We start from the raw sequence: 19,112 nt of genomic DNA on the forward strand, positions 1-19,112 counted from the left end.
ATGAACAAATTCTCTGAGTCTTACAATCAAAAGAGGATATTATATGAAGACAAGAATAAATTAAGTGCTATGCCATCCTCAATAAAAACAGTAGAGGAGGAAAAGGCATTCACCAAATTCGCTCTAGGAATATAAGCGGAAAGAAGGGAGGGGTGTTTATCATTAAAAATCAAAACAACTCTCTATAATTCCATGAAACACAAGCACACCTCTTCCACTCATCACATACAAGACCAAACAAATGCTTCTTACCCAATGAAGTTTAGTTGGAACAATTTTAACCAGTTAACTTTCTGGTTAAATGACAAGTTGAAGAAAAAAATAACCCAGAGAAGCTAAACAAAACAAACCACCACCTGTAATTTGATTAGAGAGAGATTATGATTACACTGCCAACAAAGGCAAACTGGTTTAGTCTGATTATTAAGCAGGTAATCAAAGATGCCACTGAGCTCTAATGTTACTGCATGAAGTTTTAATGAAGCAGCACAGCATCATGTCTTTTAGATGTTACAACAGTATCAAGCAGGTCTTCTAAAGCAAAACCATATGAGACTCAGGTAATTTTTACTCTGTTCAGTTTCATATTATGTTCTTTTTTCCTGCATTCTTCCTACTAATCTTGGGCACACTAAAACAACAGTAATAGAGTCAAGAGACACCATGCCTGATACTAGGTAAGAAGGTTCTTAGAAACAAATTGTGATGAGGTACATCTAGAAGAGTAAGTACTGCAAGTCGGCTCACATGCTTCATTAAGAAAATTACTCTCATTATGCCATTATAAGATTGAATATATTTTTTTCTTAAAACACACAGAGCCAGAAACATGTTATGTCACAAGGGTATTTCTATTTGCTTTGAAGAAGACTGGAAAACATTGTGCCAATCATGGTTAACACCAAATAGATAAGGACAGAATTTAGAAGATAAGATCCAATGACAGTTTTGTTATAAAAAACCAAGAATTACAAATAGGAAAAAACAAAATATAAACTATAATAGTGAAGCATGCATAAATAAGAAACCCCTGTGCTCTATATAAAGTGCTTTGCTTCATATTATGCCACTAGCAACGTTACTACCAAATATACTATTTTTTTTTTCCTGAGAATTGGGAAAAAGTGCTTTCTCTATCCAGAATGAATATTTCTTACGAGCTTTCCTTAACAGATCTGTACAGAAAGAGTTTGGCAGTTGTTTAAAGTGAATGCACTTCAGGAGAAGAAGCTACAGGGTCTCCTGGAATAATGTTGACAATATTCACAATTAAAAAAACAAACCAAAAACCAAAACACAAGAAAAACCCCAAACAGTCTTGAAATTCCATGCTCTTTAATGGATTTCTGTGGTTTCTTGTGTCATTCCCTCCCAGTACAATATGAACAATATACTGTTATTAATTTAAATTAATTTACTTCCCAGGGTTCTTTTATGTTTCACAGATTTCAGCATGTGATGGAGCTTTTCTTGAATATCTTCTACGTGGGTGGATTTTATAGAAGGATAAATTTAGTTTGCAAGGCCTGTTGTCACATATCTGTGTTTTTCTGCAGCAGGGTAAGGTACATTAAACAATGACAAAGTCATTAATACCTAAATATGGAATTGCTTATTATGTTCATATCTCATTGTCTTAGTAAGAACTTCATATGGAAAACAGAAGTCATCTCTTCACAAAAAAGGCTGTGGTCATGTCTTGCAGGTTCAGGAGAAAAACAGCTTGCCACCACTCTCTTCTGCACCTAGGAGTTTGAGACCCATTTCATCTTGGCACTTGAGCATTACTCTGCTGCATTTGGACACTCTCAGGTGTCATGATCCTTGATCAGCTTATTCCTGTGAAATAAGCACTGTGTGATGGAAAAGCTCAAAGCATAACAACAAAAGCTAAGAGGACTTCCAGAACTGCTCATGTATTTTACTCCAGTGATCATTAAAATCAATGCACTTAATCTAAGGAGCATGATCCAGAAGTGGAGGTCTCCTGGTCTTCAGCACACAAATCATAAGACTACAGATTTAGGCATCCTGATCTGCAAAAAGGCACAGGAATAGAAAGAAAAACAATTGTTCTAGAAAACCAGTTTCAACATACCTTTTATACTGATGGTTCTGTCCATGGGTTCCTTGAGACTGAGGACAGTCTGGATTCCATGTCTTGTCCTTCCACAGAATGAAGCTATTATGTGGAAGATGAGCAGTGACATTCACTTCTTCCCTACCTCCACACAGATTTTTGAGTTAAACCCTCAGTCAGGACTGATAGGTCTGTATAGGCACACTGAGTGAGCCACCACTCTTTGAATCACAGAAAAACTTCGGAAGGGATATCTGGAGGCCATCAAGTCCAACAACCACTTGAGGTTAGGTAGGCTAACAGTCTGGCTGCTCAGGGACTCAGAAGAATTTCGAGGCTTTTCAGAAGAATCTCCAAGGCTGGAGGTTGCCCAGGCATTATGCCAAGCTGTACCAGTGTTATGCCATTTTCTAAGTGAAACACTTTCATTCATGTAGCTGGAATTTCTTATTGCAATTGTGGCCATTGCCACTTATCCTTTTGTTGCAGAACTCCAAGAAAAGTCTATAACATCTCCACAACACCTCCTTGGGTAGTGCTGTTACACCTTGTACTGTCCTTTTCATGCTGGACAAGCCCAGTTCCTGCAGTCCCTGCTTGCTCATGATGTACTCCAGTCTCATATTTTCTGTAGCCTCCACTAAACTTGAGCAGGCATGTCAATATATCCCTGTTGTAGCAGCTGTCCTCATGACTGTGATGGCTCACTGGTGCCTCTTAGCAAGTTCAAGATCAGAAAGTCCTTGTTACCAGATCTTAGGTGACACAAAGAGTCTGGCCAGCAGTTCTAGATACTTACTGTTTTTAAGTAAAATAGGAAAGATTAGAGTCTTGAATTCTGTTTCCTAAAGGCTTTATGCAGTTCTCAGATATTTTCTTGGTTCAAGAGTCCAGCATTAAAAGCACTGGAGAAGTGAAGGGTACAGGAACATTGGTTAATCCATGATTAGTGAGTTTAAAAAGTTATCACCATGTCGTAGGTGAAATACAGCCCTCAACTTAGACACACAACTGTGTCTTGGCAAGACGATTCCCTCACATTAGTACAGCCTGCTCCAGACCTGCTCGTTCCTGACATATAGTACAAGTAACTAAATATTTGCTGCCTAATCACACAACTGCACAGCATTTGTAAAATCAGATTTTAGCTTTCTGCTTACTGGAGCCCAGGTTTACACTGAAGTTGATATGCCTTTGAATCCTGGTACAATGCAAAACGGTAACATTACAGGCCATTAATCTACAAAGGATTAAACTGCAACATTAATCCACAAAGGATGAGAGCTCTAACTCTACACAAGAAACCTGTCCTCTCAGCTTGTGGTCTCATGCAAAGACAACCTGGGTTTCTGCTTACAGACCTGAGACTCCAGGAGGCTGCCTGCATGAGCCAGGCTCTGAAAGATCCAACTGTGAGACAAGACAGCATGTTTTAAATTACTGTCTGTGTAATTAGGCACAGTAAAGGCCACCTTCTCATGTGGAGAAAGACCTGTTAATTACTTTGCTGCCTCTCTTCTGCTGCTATTTCTTGTCCTGAAGGACCAGCTGCCCTTTTCGTCTTTCTCTGCCTTCTGCTCAGAATCTATTTCCCCTTTAGAAAAGGCGACCAATATCTACCTATCCCTCCCCTCCCACATAACAGTATTCAATTAGCAACACACCCCTTGATATTTTTAAGCCCCAAACTGTGCAATGGATTGAGTAACCATTAAAATTTGATTAATTAAGGTTGCAGAAAGTAGAAGTATAATCTGATACAAAATTAATGCAAAGTGTTCTCAGGATACCAGCCTTAATTAACTTTACTGGAGAATTTTCACTGGCTGAATTCTCATCAGGTTACACCAATACTGTCAAAAATATGTAATTTCTCAAGAGAAAATGAGGATTTGCATACTTAACTTCTAAACTTGCAAGAACACACATTCTCTGGCCTTCAGCTTGATGATAGCTTAAAGGCTGCTATGTATTTTTCTTTTAATACATATACTATTCTATCTAATAAAGTCTTACACACATACTATACGTACAAGCTCAGTAGCATAGTACAAGAGGCAGAACAATGATCTCCTTTATAAACTGGCTCACAAGTGAGCCTTTGGAACACACTGGGCAAGCAGGCACTGAAATAAGGTTTTCTTTTTAAAAGAATTTTTGAAGTGGTAAAATAAAAAAACTAGTAAGAAACTGTATCTGTTAACAGCATCTGGAAAAAAAAAAGACTTAATTATGCAGTTTTGTAGAGAGGTTTCCTCATTAGTATATTGCAATTATGAAATTTCAAAGCCTTTGTTTTCAAACTAGGAATTTGTGAAGGAAGCTAGGAAAAAAAAGCAGTAGCTATATATTACGAAACAATCACTCAGACATATGGACTGAGCCCAGAGATGACCTTCATATTTACTCTTAGAGAGAAAACAAGAAGAAAGGGGAGGGATAAAACCCCAGTAATCTGGAACTGCTAGAGGCTGAAAAAAAAGGATTCTGCAAAAGCAACTCTCATATGGTGTTCTGGACACAGCACTGCAAAATATGTACTTTCTAAATTGGGAGGGCTTGGGGACTTTTTGTTTGGTGTTTGGGTATTTTAAGTGGTTTCTTTTGGTGATTTTTATTTTTTTTTTTAAGCTGCTTCTCAGAGACTCCTTGAAAGATCTTGTTCATTATAATTGGTGAGCTTTTTCTTTGCATTTCTTCATCTTGTGTTTCGTAAGCCAATTTCAATAACTGATTTGAAAGACCCAGGCAGCACGCTCTGACTGAAACAGACACAAGAGGTTCTCTTCATTCTACTAGATAACATGAATAAGGCACAGCTGGCAGTCTTCTATTTTCACAGGAGTCAGAATTTCATTGTATCTCCTACAAGAGGAGTAAAAAAGACAGTGGGACACTAAACCACTCCCTTGATTTTTAGGCAACATGCTCATGTCTGGAAGAATCTTACCCTGTTGTAGATGGAACAAGGAGCTGTAATGGAGAACAGCCTGTACCAAAGTTTAAAAAGCAAAAAGACAAATAAAACAAAGTTCTTATTGTCCAGTACTAAGTAGAAAGAACCAAGACACACAAAATAATGACAAGAAATTAATGAGGTGCAAAACATTTAAATGAGGCAAACAAAGTGATGAGTCATATGGAAAGAAACAGAGATGTCCAGTTTCAGTGTTTCAACAGTTTGACAGTTTCACAGCAAGAAAGAGACCATTTTAGTGGATTTAATATGTAAGTTCGCAATTAACAATTACACGTAAACAGATAAAAGTGCACTAGTCATGCAGGTCTTTTAGATAGTCTGGGAGAACTCTTAAACTGCTTTGTGCTGCCTTTGAATTCTTCTAACAAACATTCTTAGTGAGCCTTAGGGAGAGGTCTTTTCAAGACACTGTTGAGAAATTTGCTATACTTATATATTCTGAGTACCAACACTTTTGAACAAGTAAACTTAGTACGCATTTCTCTGGTTTCAGAGTTTTATTTCAAAAGAAAGATTTGTGTCAAGGTAAGTTATCATCAGGAAAACAATTCTTTCCAACTGGTACAAAACAGAAGCTGTATGACATCATGCAGCTCTCCAGATATTCACAGCTCTTTTGAGCACTTCTGAATTCTGTTTCTGCTCTCTGCTGTAGGAAAAACTTCCATCTTGCTTTTATTTCTTGGCAGGGCAGGTGAGGGAGGCGGTGGTAGTCAGGGAAGAGACAGGTAAGGGAACACTCACAACTACTGCAAAGCATTGCAGAGCAAAAAAGGGAAAAAAACCATGCATTTGACTTCAAATAGATGGTCATTGGTATTTTCTGAGGAGGCAAGACTCTTCACTCCATCTTTTAGGAATCCTTTCAGAGTGGACACAGAAGGAGCTGCTTACACTCTGGGCCAGTACTGATCTAAACAGCACTATGAAGTACTTTTTGGGAAGTTATCACACATATAGGATAGAGGACAGGTACAAAAAAAGCTGCAGTGGGTAATTCATAGGTATGAACTGAACACATCTGAATGCTGAACCTACCACTGTGTTTGTCTGGCATAGGGGAAATAACATCAACTTCAGTTTTCATTGGGTAACATAGGCTTAATAGTGTATTTCTTGTAACCTCCAAAACATGCAAAGCCAGCGTGTCAGGGTCTCTTTGACATGATCTTTTTTTTCATTAACCATAAGTGATTTGCATTAATTATAATCCTCTCTTTCAATATACTTTACACTTACAGCTTTGCTTTTTCTACTGTTTTGCCTGGGATTTATCAGATCAACAGACCTTGTTAACTAAGTCATTATATTCACCTTTTTTTGTAGAAGATCTTAGATTAGCTTTCTTTTCACTTCTGTAATTTCCTTGCTATTCCAAAAAAATTTAAGTGAAGAGTACATAAGCATGGAAGAAGGAATGGTGAACAGTTCAATTAAATTTGAGTGACAGTGTTGGGCTTTTTAATAAAGTTTATCCAACAATGTGGGACAAATAAATTCCACTCTTTCTGGTAGCATATATACACATAGTAAGAGAAAAAGACTAGAAAATTGGTCACAGATGCCATCTGAAGATGAGACGAAAACCACAGAAGTTCCATAGAAATAAGTGGACATCATAAAAGGCTTGCAGAAAAATCTCCCTTGAATATAAAAACTCTCTTACCAATGTCTTCTCCACGGAAGCTTGAGGAAGGAGTCAATATTATTTCAGTTATTAGGTGAAAAAAAGTGTCTTTTCAAAAAGACACTTCAGCCTCCTCAAAGCACCTGGCAGAAAGTTTGCATGTTCAGGTAAGTCTTGTAACTGCAACTATGTACTTTTTATTCCACTTCAGATAGATGGGAAAGCATCAAGTACATCCTCTTCCAAGCAATTATGGAGATAGAAACTACTATGCCAAAACAGGTATTTTCATCAGAAAACTAGGGCTAAACCACACTTTCTGATAGATCCTACTAAATCTGCTCCAGTAAATGAAAAGTTTTAATTATTACTCAGTGCAAGTAGCAGACTGGCTTTTCTCATTTCAAAAATTATAAGAAATTTCAAAGAAAAAAAAAGTCTGCGCATAGAAAAAGCAGCAAAACATAACAGTCAGCAGGACCAAACAATAAAGTTGCATGTTTCACAATTACTTTGCAGATTTACCATGATTAAATGTCAGGATGGGACCTAGGCATTCCCATTCTCTGCACCCTCATTCCAGTTTCCATGGAAAGGACATGCATGTGTGCACAGTCCAAGTAAGTATGCTGTGGATCACCCAAGTGTACATGGTGAGGCACTCAGTTGGTACTTCAGAGCTTATTCCAGTCTTTGTTTATTCCTCTTGTGTTCAGAGACAAAAGGATTTTCAGAGGATGATAAAGGATCCTTCGGGAGTAACTGGCTATTGTCAGATATAGTTGTGTGCAGATTTCCCAAGTGAAATCAAGCAAATAACTGCAAAAGTAAGAATTATGTTTTCATCAAGTTTGATGTGAAGCTCTGGAAGCAATCAGTAAATAGGAAAGCAGAAATACAAAAAGGAAGTAGCAGGTGTTCTGCTTCAGTTAGGTTTTGAACAATCAAGTGCTTGAAGGAATAAAACTTGAATTAAACTGGTAAGAGTTAGCCCTTTCAGTTAACAGACAAGCCAGCATTCAGCAAGGCCTTGCATGTAAACTTCTTTATTTATAGAACCACATGGATACTGACTTCAATGCTGGCTCACTCTCAGATATCATTCATGCCACCTTAAATAACCAACAATTTTGGTCAAATGTGTCTAAAACCATCCTCAAGGTAGGACAGAAGAGACTCTTTTTACAGAGCTGATTGTGAGCAGGTATGTAACAGCCACTTCAACAAATTTACTTTATCCCTAATAGGCTTCTTTTCTATCTCTATACTTGATCACTTGTAAACCTAAGAGCCTGATTCAATGCTTTCAGTAGCTGAAAGGATTTGAAAAACCATCTTTTCTGATTCCCATTTTACATTAACTTCCCACAATTAATGCCTCTTTAGCTTTTCTTTAGCTTGCTTTTAAGCTTTCAAAGGCTGCTCCTGTATGGAATAAACCCTTATGCTTTGCTGTTTAATCCTACTGTATCTTTTCATGCTTCTCTGAATACTTTTCCCTTTAGTGATACATCAGCTAGGTTAGATATAAACAGTCTTCAAGCCAAATATAAGATTTTGGCTTTCAGTGAGCTGGCTAGTTAGAGAGAATAGTAGAAACCCTTATGAAAACCCAATACAAGCCTTTGTTCCTTAGCTTATAATAGGTGTTTATGCCCAAACTGTAAGATAAAAGAACCTAATTAATACCCAAATACACATATAGGAACACATACACATGCAGGAAAGAAAAAAAGGAGAGGAAAAGTTCAGAGCAGAGATCATGGCTACCTTTACTTTGGATTACTCCAATTTTGCTATTATTGATCTTCAAAAAAGGAAATACTCCTTCACTCACATTGGGCTCACAATTGTTCCACAGAGATGGCACTTCATATGGAAGAAGAGAGAAAAAGTCAGCCACTGGACAAAAAACCGACACATCAACATTACTACGTGTACACAACTACGTTTTTAGATTTTATGTTTTTGACTTATCCAGAAGGACGTACATTAGATCCACCCTCCCATTCTCTGGTGACATTTAACTCCTATTGACAATTTTCCAACCTGTCCACAGCTATGTCCTTACTTACAAAAGGATCTCTTACAATAGAGGAGTGTTGGTGACAAAATTAAAGTCTAGTATTTTGGCCATGGCCATCAGAATGTTAATTATGTTATAAATTAGCACTATATAGGGATAATCCAGAAACTTAAGGTGCTAAATTATGACTTATCATGGATTTTCACATCATTCACAAAAAGCCCCACATGTAGAAAGTAAAACTACTGAAAGTATCTACACCTGTTACTATGAAAACCATGATACTCCAAAACATTTCTGATTTACTGAACTAGGCTTTTAAATATGCTTAAAGATAGAGCTAAAGTAGAACATTTGACTGAAATTACTGCTCCACGAGCAGAGCAGGAATACTTCATAAAGGGGGATGGGAAGGTGAAATTTCTTCAACAGAACAAATGGCAGACATGAGTACGTGCTCAAGAAGAATGTCACAGAAACAACATTAGCTGAAAGACAGGTATCACAGGATGCAGGATGCACAGAAAGCTTCCACAATTTTCAGCAATTTGAACAGAGAAAAGCCATACAAATTAGCTAAAAATCTGGCCTGCTTCAACAGCAGCCACATCAAAGGAGAGACAGGTAAACTAAGAGGCTTCTAAAAGGAGAATTTATTTTCTAAACAACATTCAAATCACCTACTGGGAAATGGCATCTAACCCACAACAGTTCCAAGAACAAGTTTTGCCTTGTTCAGAAGAACAAGTTGACATAAGTAAAAAATGCACAAGAAACCTTGACAACAGTTTAACAGTCATAAAACTGTCCTAGTCCTCAGCAGAATTCAGAGACACTGTTTATCTCAGAACAGAGTGCCACTCTAATCCTGCTGATAACCATGCCATACAAAAAAAAACAAAACAAAACAAAACCACCCAAACTCAGAAGCTCCATACTTGCCACCAAAATTCATGCAATAATATAATTATGAAAAGATGACACTGAAGAGCAGCCCTGAGAGTGTAATGAATCATTACCAAGCACAGAGACACAGGCAACTGTTCCTCTCAAGAGGAGCTGCATAAAAGAGCTCACTTGCCAGAAACATGCTTGGACACCAAAATGAAGTGCTCAGGTGCTGCCTTAGGCTCAAAAAATACACAACATTCAGCTTACACAGTCTGGAAACTTAGGATACTTTTGGCACTTCTTTTTTCTCCCACTGCAGTAGGAAATTAAAGCAACAAACCACCACAGGAAGATGGACATTTATTAGGACACTGACCTCAGAACACTGCTAAAGTTTTCTTTCTATTCTGCCTTGTAGCTGGCTTAAGAAATCATATGCAATTATTTAAGGTGTGTAAACTGCTACTCTCCAAATAAATGTTCAAGACAGTAGTTAAGAAATATGGTGCTACCAAGAGAGACAGAACTTTAAACTCAAAAATCTTGCACAAAAAAATTCAGTAGAAAAAGAGACTTGCAAAACGAGTACCAGTCCCTGACTTAGCCAAACCAAGAAAGCTCAAGGGGGATGGAGGAACAGAAATGCAAAGAGTGGACCTGGAAGACCTAGAAAACCTACACAAAATATATTTGCATAGTGTGTTATCCCACTAGAAACACTGCTTAACAAGCAGAGCAGCAGTCTGTAACGGATGAATGGTCTTCAAAAATTGCTTCTATGAGGCACAAAAGTGAAAGGAAAGAGAATTTTCTGCCTGGAAGGAAACAGCACGGGTCACCGTGCTGCAGCAGTCATCAGAAATCAGTACCTTTTTCTAGAGACTTGCATAAGTAACTCCCTGATCTGCAGCCTTATTGGCTATACAACTGTGGGAAAACAACATTTAAATAACAGCTTTCATCTCTTATTTCCAAATATTGTCAATGAAAATGGAAGTGCTGAAAAATATTTTGAGATCTTCCATGATGAAAGGGGTCACATAAATAATACATTTCTCCAGTATCTGAGAAAAGGACGATAACAAAAATGTTTTTCTTCTTTGTCTTTGGTCTGTACAGCAATTCCCTAAGTGTGCAGAGTGTACAGCTGAAAAGTATCTTCTAAAGTGACAATTAGCTAATGAATTATACCATGCAAAACACTTTCAATTCCTTCCTTAAATGCTAATGAAGTCATTCTCCATTATTAGCTAATATTAAAAGCCTACTGTTACACGAACATGTAACGAACGCTGAAGTATCAGCGAGGAAGTGATATTACATGCTTAAATTTCTTATATAGTATCTGTGTTCCTCTGGGTGCAGGCTATCGTGTTCATCTTCTATAAATACCCATTCAAACTTTATCTGTTCTGGAGATGCTTTGTGCACGAGTTGGGGATGACTGAAGGCTTTGCACCTGTTTTTCACCATGTAGCAGGGATTTTGCTTCTGCAAAACTGAAGAGAATATTGCCACTGCCCCAGCCAGACCTAGTAAAGTAGTACCACATTAGGTATAGACAGAAAAATTAGACTTTAAAAGGACACACAGCAGCGGTGGCATTATTTTTGCCTATTGTCACTTAGAGTGAATGACACTAGCATCAATACAATTCTTACTATCATATAATATAGCTGCCATTCAATAAATCAGCACCTATAGTCTCTGCAGGCAACTAAACACATAGGAAAAGGGAGGAGAAAGTGTTCCATAAAGCCTAAAGCTATTCAGAATAACTTAAGAGAACTCCCTGTTCAGGCCAAATACTTTGCTTGGAAAAAGCTTTGGTGTTTGTAAACATTATTAGCTTAGTATATAAACAAATATATGATAAAATGGGCTTATTTCACTGACAAAAAAGCTGTAGTTCCCTTAGGCTCTAAAGGCATGCTGTAATCATTTTGATAAGTTATGTCTCTTTCTCAAGTCACACAGCTTCTATATTTATGCAGACTCCATTCACATCTCTTATCACGCTTTGACTCCACGAGACCTTACAAATAACAGTTACTTAAAATGCAGCAGTCTATTTTTGGTTTTGTGTGGTTTGTTTTTGGAGTTTTTTATATAAAGTGTTTCACATTATGCCTGCCTTTTAGAGTCTGAATTATTTTCACATGCTCCAATTCTTATATGCATTAACAAGTCCTATTCACTTATTTTCTGTTTCCCATGCCTGAGCTCAAAAACATTAGCCCAACCCAGTGAAGCTGCCATCATCCAACTACTGCAAAACAAGAGTAATACTAAACAAAGAAAAGGTTTATGACTGAATTTCTCTGTAAGGCTATACACTACAGTTTGTACTTTCCTACATTTAAAATGCATTTTTGATATCCAGCTATCAACTTTTATGTCTCCTGCTAATGGCACCAGTACCTTAATGTCATGGAAACATATTTTTGTACTGATCCTACAAAGAAAAGGAACCTTGTAGGGACACAAGAGGTCAGTCCAACTGAAATGTAATGAGTAACTGGAAAAAAATATACATAGTGAAAAAAATGGGAAAGAAAAGGGACATAAATATGAAATTATTGCACTATTAAATAGAGTTTCTAAATCCTGCACGTCAGAAATAAATAGTCAGGAAGTATAAAAACAGTGTCAAAGAATAAATCAAATATGAACTAGAGTCCATATGTACAGAAAGGGTGCATATAGTAAGACAACTCTGTTTTGGAGAAAAAAAAATGCGACAGAAAATCTTGACTCGTGAGAAACTGAAAAGGAAGCAATTGTTTAACATTACTCACATCATGTCAATTAAAAAGGCGCCCAATTAAACCACTCGGCAACAAATTTTAAGGGAAAACAAAGAGACTTTTTCCTTACACTCCACATGCTCTGAATCATGCCAAAGGATACTGTGGAGCCTGTGAACAGAAATCAGATCAACCAAACATGCAGCAAGGACATGATGTCTCCTGCAATTAATCGTAATAGTGCAAACATTGCTTTGTGCCCAGGGAACTCCTAATCAATGCTGAGCACCAAACACTGGGAGACTCTATCAAAAGATGATTACTCCACCTAATTTAGTCATTACTTCTCTAAGCATCCTTTACTGGAATCTTGCCAGCCATCTTTATTTAATAACAGACTTACATTCTTAAAAGCTACATTGTAATACGCCACAGAGTTTTTTTTCTTGAACAAGAGGAGGTTTTTGCCCATCCTATAGAATTGGAATTGGCATCTAATGACAGTCCCCATTCTAGTGTGAGCAACTATTTCTTTAATTTATTAGCAACACTAAACTCAAACAATCAATGCCATCTGTCATGTACCACAGGAAAACAAGGTTTCAAATTTCATTAAAAACATCACAAAAAATCCAGAGCTACTCATACTACTAGTTATGGGGAGTTTTTGATAAACTTGAATGAAACATCTTTTGTTCCTTTTTTGTTATATATTTCTTTCAGTGTATAATAGTGGTGTCTTGGAATTCACTAGCATCATACAGATACCAAGAACTTTCTGTGCCTCAAGTGGGCACCTTGGGAAGGTTGAAAGTAGCTGAGTCTGTTTAGCCTGACTGCACTTTCACATTTACATCTTAGCAAACTGACCCTCAACATCAAGAATTTTTCTTGGTCTGCCTGCAGATACATGGTTTCAAAGATGAAATACATTTTTAACTTCCACTTTGACTGTGTTAGGCAAAACAACCAAAAAAATCCCAAAAAATAAAAAAATCCAAGACAAATGTAGAGAGCTGCAGATCAGAAATATTAGGCAGGACTCTAGAAATTCTTTGAAATTCAAACTGAGAATCCAAGTGACTCATGAGATTGAACAAAGAAAACAGGAATTGATGGAACATTTACACACCTAAACTTAATTTAGTGAGCTTAGAAATTACTTTCCTATGGCAGAAAGATACATACATATTAGGCAACAGTCTTGGTAAAGGTTAAAGTTCTGCAATTATTTCCTTTCCCTTGCTTTGTGAAGTGTGAAAGGGCTGTTGAGCTTGGCCTCAAGGAATTCATTTCAGCTGAGCACAAGACTTACTAGTGTATATAATCTGTATGCTCATGATTTTTGCAGCTCTTGGGGTTGTCTAGTTATCCAAAAGGCAGCAGGCAATTCCACAGAACACCTTGTGAAGGATTCAATGACAGCTCACTTGATGAGCATCACAATTTTGACTCTTCTGTGGAGTTTACCTCTCTCCTACCTGCTAATGACCGACAAGCTAAGTCAAGATGCTGAACAGGAATCAATTTAAGGCTGCTGCTGAAGTAATAATATCCTTTACCAACATGATCCACAGTATTTTAAGTGAGGTTTCACATGTACTATAAACAGCATCATGGAAGGACCATTAATAAGCATCTCTGCTATTTTAAAACAACAGGTGGTGAGATCGTTTCACCAAAGTTATGTGCTCACCATATGTGTAAGTGGAAATACTGTAGGAGGTAGAAGGCAAATGAGTGAATAGTTAGCAAATATATATATTATATAATATATATAATTATATGGATATATTAAGATCTATATGATCTCATTAAAGCTGCAGCACATTTCATGGGCTAGCTAACAGCTGCCAAAATAATTTCAATATACCTTTGAATCTTTTGGAATAGTTGCTAGAACAAAAACGTGACAAAAAGAAGCAGTCAGAGTAAGAGAAACTAAGACTGTATGTTGGCATTAGACCCATTTGCCTCTAACATGTGATGAACCATCGGGACATGAGTGCAGACGGGGATACAGAACTGTGCAGAGAGCAGGCAGTTGCCATAAAGGCAAGTTAAATTCCTCATGAGTCCTGTATAGCCAAAGAACAGCAATGCAGCCAATTTTTTATTTCATTTTAATAAGGTTAGAAAAAAACCCAAATTCTGCTAGAGAGAACTACACCCCAGCTGACATGGAAATTCTTCTACCGCAGCTCTTCCTCACAGTTCATGTTTTATACTTAGTTCAACCAGGGAAGAAGAGCAGAGATACCCTGGAATCACTTTACAATCACAGAAATGTGACCAGCTCAGAAATGCAGCATGTCTTCAGTATTTTAGGGAAGACAAAACCCACTATCATATCTTATTGGTTCTACGATAAGAATTAAAGGAAAAATAAAAAGAAATTTTTTGATCTGGCATTTGGCTGGGACATTTGCACCAACTGTCCTATAAGAGTTCATTTTGTGTTACTTTCTCCTCCTATATCATTATATTTTGAGACTAGAAACGTACTAGAAACATACAGGTCTTGTACAACCAGATCCTTTATTTTATAATGTTGTCTTAATAAAGTAATTTTCTAAGAGTAGACAATATTGAAGTTTTCTCAAAGCTAGTCTCTCAACACATCATGAAAGCAATACATATAAATAGATCCATGCTTTTGCTGCTGTTTACATGCAGTCCCCTTCAAGGGAAAGGCTTCAACCAGCTTTCTTTTGCAAGAAGCATACGTGAACTCGGCATTTCTATCTCCATATTTCACATTAAACTCAGGGGCTCATTATCCAGGTTGTGAAGCACTGACTTACTTGAATGTGTCAAATTCAAAATAAGATTATCAATACCTGTCTTGTTGCTACCACTAATATACTATAAATGGATACAACTCTTAGGTCTCTTTAATGATTGCTACCTTTTCAGTTTACTGAGCACTCACATAAAGATCCTCTATTGACAGTTAGTCCAACAAGGAATCCATTTGCATAGAGACAAAGTTTCAGTTTGTACCTGGCATTTATTTTCAGAAATAATTTCTTTCTCTCCCAGAAACACGAGCTACTGCACAAGAAGGACATGCATTTTGAAAGTGTGAATGCATTTATTAAAAATAAAAATGGTATCACTAATGTTGAAATACCCTTGATTGTTTGCACATGCTAAAGTTTTAAGTTAATTGTGTAATATCTGTGCCCTTCTACCCTGCTCAAGCCTTTTTAAATAGAATTCTTAAATTGGAAAAAATAATCCAACTGAAAGCCTAGTAACAACATAAGTGAAAAATGACCTGCTTGCTCTGAGACATGGTTATTTCAGTTAGTTCAAACAGCACTTGGTAACATCACTTTTAAAATTTTCATAATAACAGAAAATACATTCAACTGCAGTGTTTCATCTCAGCCCTTGGAAAGGACCAGAAGTGAAATCAAACCTCTGCAGCTTCAAGTGCATTCAAGGTCACTGGGGTTTCCAGTTTGTTTTACTAAGGAAACAAGCCTTTTGCAAACATTCCCATCTGGTCCCCTCTAATAAAACTGGGTAAATGAACCTGCAGGTTCAAAGGCTGACAGCAGCCTAGAAACCTCAAAGATAATTAAGCTCTTACATATCTAAAGAACAAACCCAGATGAAGTATTCCAAAATAGCAGAACCTCCGAGGAAAAAGGCAACCAAATCTCAGCTGCTACCCAGTCTGTCTGGCACCAACCAGCTGGCCAACTAGGCTGTTCTTCCAGTCACTGGTGCTGCTGCCCCAGACCAGCCGCAATAAAGACGCTTTCCTTTGGCTGGCAGAAGTATGGAAAGTTACAGTAACAGAAGGAGCAATAAGAGTTGTGGGAAATAAATCTGTAGGCAGTAGATTTACACCGGTTACACCATGGAACTAGACACGCATTGATAATCAGGTATACTTTTTCTTCTATGGACACATGCGCATTACACCACCTGCCTTTAGAGTACACAAGATGAAAACAAAAGCAATTCAAGTTTGCAGCGGTGTTCTTGGTCTTGCTTCATCTCTGCTACCATATTAAGGAAAGTTAGTTTTTTAAGAATAAAGAGTCTTGAAAAATTAGGTTTGCCAGGAAGCATGAAGAGCTAAATTTGCTGTGATAACACTGTGTCAATATTAGTGAGTAGTCATACTACCTCTAGCTTGCACCAACAGCCTGGGGGGCCATTAGTTGATTTCTTCACACTGGTAAAGAAACTGACTTGATATGGATTGGACGGCCTAACATGTGAAGCATCTGAACCCAGCTACATGGTTTCTTTTTTAAACCAAATGCAACTAGAGAAGAACATTGCAGCTCTGAAACCGTCTGCCATGCTTAATTCTAGAAAGAAAAAAACAATAGAAATGTCCTAACCAATGCTTCACAGTTTTTACAGGAACAAAATAAATGCATGGTTGATGAAAGACACAAGTTTGACAAAACTTTGTTGTTTTTTCCTCCTAGTTTGAAATACATACATTACCTGTGCAACAACTTAAAGCAACAAGCCTATACATATAGTTAATGACTGTGCTCCGAAGAAAAGATCTGTCTGGTGGACTGATTTCTGACTCTGCAGTTCATCACTCACTCTTTGTTTCAGCCTTGTGAAAGCTCAATTGTTTTTTTATACACATTTTCTGCCTCTGTAGCTGTCACTTGCCTTCTGCATACCCAGCAACAGTACAGACTGCATTTAAATATCTTCCCAGCAATAATGACAACAAATAAAGCAACTCCCTGTTACCTCCCTAAGGATTACTTGTGCCACTCTAGCACCATGACCAGAGGCTTCAACCACAACCAAAACCATCTGAGCTTCTGTGAACCCTTGGGTAACAGGATCCTCGAAGATGAGCTACAGGTAAATAGACATTGAATAAAACAACCTTCAGCTTTCAGTATCCTGCTTCCTTTTTCATTAAGAACAGATTAATTCCCAATTCTTTAGTTCCCAGAGACACAGTCATTGCTTTCATTTCCAAACCACACAGAGCCATTAACCATTACATACGCAGATAGTGTCTATTCTAATGAGCTGTCTCTGCACACCTCATGTATTGCTATACCTGCTTTAGGGCAAGTTTTCTTTTTTAAGCCAGAACAAACTTAAAAAATAAAAACAAACCAATCAACAAAAAATAAAACCAAACCAAAACAACCCAACAAAAACCACCAGGCACAAAAATAGGTCAGGCAATTTTTTTTACCTTCTCAATTCCAAAATACCACTCATTTGATGTTAAGACCTATGCATGTACCACAATGTGCAATGTTAACAACCAAGCTACAATACACATACATTCTTGTTTTTTCCGCTTCTACAGGTAACATGATAGAACAGCAATTCACTAATTCTTCCATTAACAAACAAATGCATTTGAATTTTGATGCTGTTTTGTTTGTCGCGAACCTTAGGCTAGATAAAAACGTATAAAGGGAAAAAACCACGCAAGTCGTGATAGAAGACGACAGAATGCATTTTGGTGTAAGGGCCAGTTCCCTAACTTCTACACTATTTAGTTTCCTGTGTTCAGCGACTTCCAAATCCAGGAATGTGCATGAAATTACATCTTTTTTTTTTTTTTTTTTTTTGCTTCTGTAACCCTGAAGCCCTTCTGCCCTAAGATGTCTTCCCCGTCACTTGAGGCACGCGCATCGGCCCGGGGAGAGCGCGGGCAGCGCGGGGCGCAGTTCCGCACCTGTCGCATCCCTCCCGCTCTCGCCCCCGTCCTGCGCTACGCCACCGACACGGTGCCCCGGCGCGGGCACGGAGAGCAGCCCGAGCGGGAGCTGGCACCGAGCCACCGCGCATCCTGGCCATGGAAGATAAAACGCACCACTGTGGCGCTTCAGAGAGCGCAGCCTTGCCGCTTTTGGAGGGAACCGCGGCAGAAGGGAGGAAAGGAGAAGAGGAGGAAGCTACGAGCCCCAGCCCCGCTCCAGAGGGTGCCCGGGCTGGGCAGAGGGCAGGGCCGGGGCGGGGGGCTCACAGCGGCAGCGCCGCGCTCCTCCAGCCGGGCAGCGCCGCAGCGCTCGCCGCCCGCCCCCGCACCCGGCAGCTCCCGCTCACCTTTCAGCGACCGGCTCAGCGCATCTTCCTCCCTCCCTCCTTCTCTCCCGCAGCGGCTCCTGGTAGCGGCCCAGAGCCCTCGGGCTCGGCGGGTGCCCGGCGCTGTTCCTCCCTCAGCCGGCGGCAGCTCCCGCTGTCACTTCACCCCCACATCCCGCCGCCGGCGGCGGCAGCTGCTGCTCCTAAATTCACGGCGCTCCGGCGGCATGAAGTCATCCTCCCCGCCCCCTCCGCGGGCCGCCGCACTCCGCTCCCGCCGCGGAGGGGGAGACGGCTCCGCCGCCCGGCGGCCCGAGCCCCGCGGGGCCCTGCCTCTCCACCCGCCCCGGAGGGAACGCCGCTCCCGCGGGAACACCCGTGCCCGACTGCCCGGGAGCCTGCGAGGGGCGGTACCGTCTCCCGGGTGCGGTGGCGGTCCGGGGGACCCTCCCCAGGCACGGCGGCGGGATGGGCCGCTCCGCCCCGCGCCCGCCGTGCCCTCCCGGGACTCCCCTCCGCGGGCGCGGGCAGCGCGGCGCTCCCGCCCGGCCGCTGGGGCCGCCCCGCTCCGGCCCCGCTGCTCGGCACCGCCCGGCCGGACCGCGCTGAGGGCGGGGATCGCGGGACGGCAGCTCCCGCCGCGCTGCAAGGCCGGAGCCAAGGGAGAGCGTCCCCGGGGAGAGCTGTGTGCCTGGGTCTCGCCGTTTGAAGGAAAACTG

At 39.7% G+C, this 19,112-nt stretch overlaps 1 protein-coding gene across 2 annotated transcripts in view; it reads right to left on the reverse strand.

The window, feature by feature from the left end:
* PKIA (cAMP-dependent protein kinase inhibitor alpha) overlaps nucleotides 1-19,112 on the reverse strand; it is a 44,616-nt gene that overhangs the window by 25,435 nt on the left and 69 nt on the right. The window contains exon 1 of one of the 2 annotated variants that reach the window (XM_041464467.1): nucleotides 18,415-18,900. The exons of the other annotated variant lie outside the window; for it this stretch is intronic. The gene's annotated coding sequence lies outside the window, so the exon portion shown is untranslated. Of the gene's footprint in view, nucleotides 1-18,414; nucleotides 18,901-19,112 lie in introns of those variants that run through there. 2 annotated transcript variants of the gene reach the window in all.

Source organism: Pyrgilauda ruficollis, unplaced genomic scaffold (genome assembly GCF_017590135.1).
Source record: "Pyrgilauda ruficollis isolate IOZ18807 unplaced genomic scaffold, ASM1759013v1 scaffold18, whole genome shotgun sequence".
Lineage (NCBI taxonomy): Eukaryota > Metazoa > Chordata > Aves > Passeriformes > Passeridae > Pyrgilauda > Pyrgilauda ruficollis.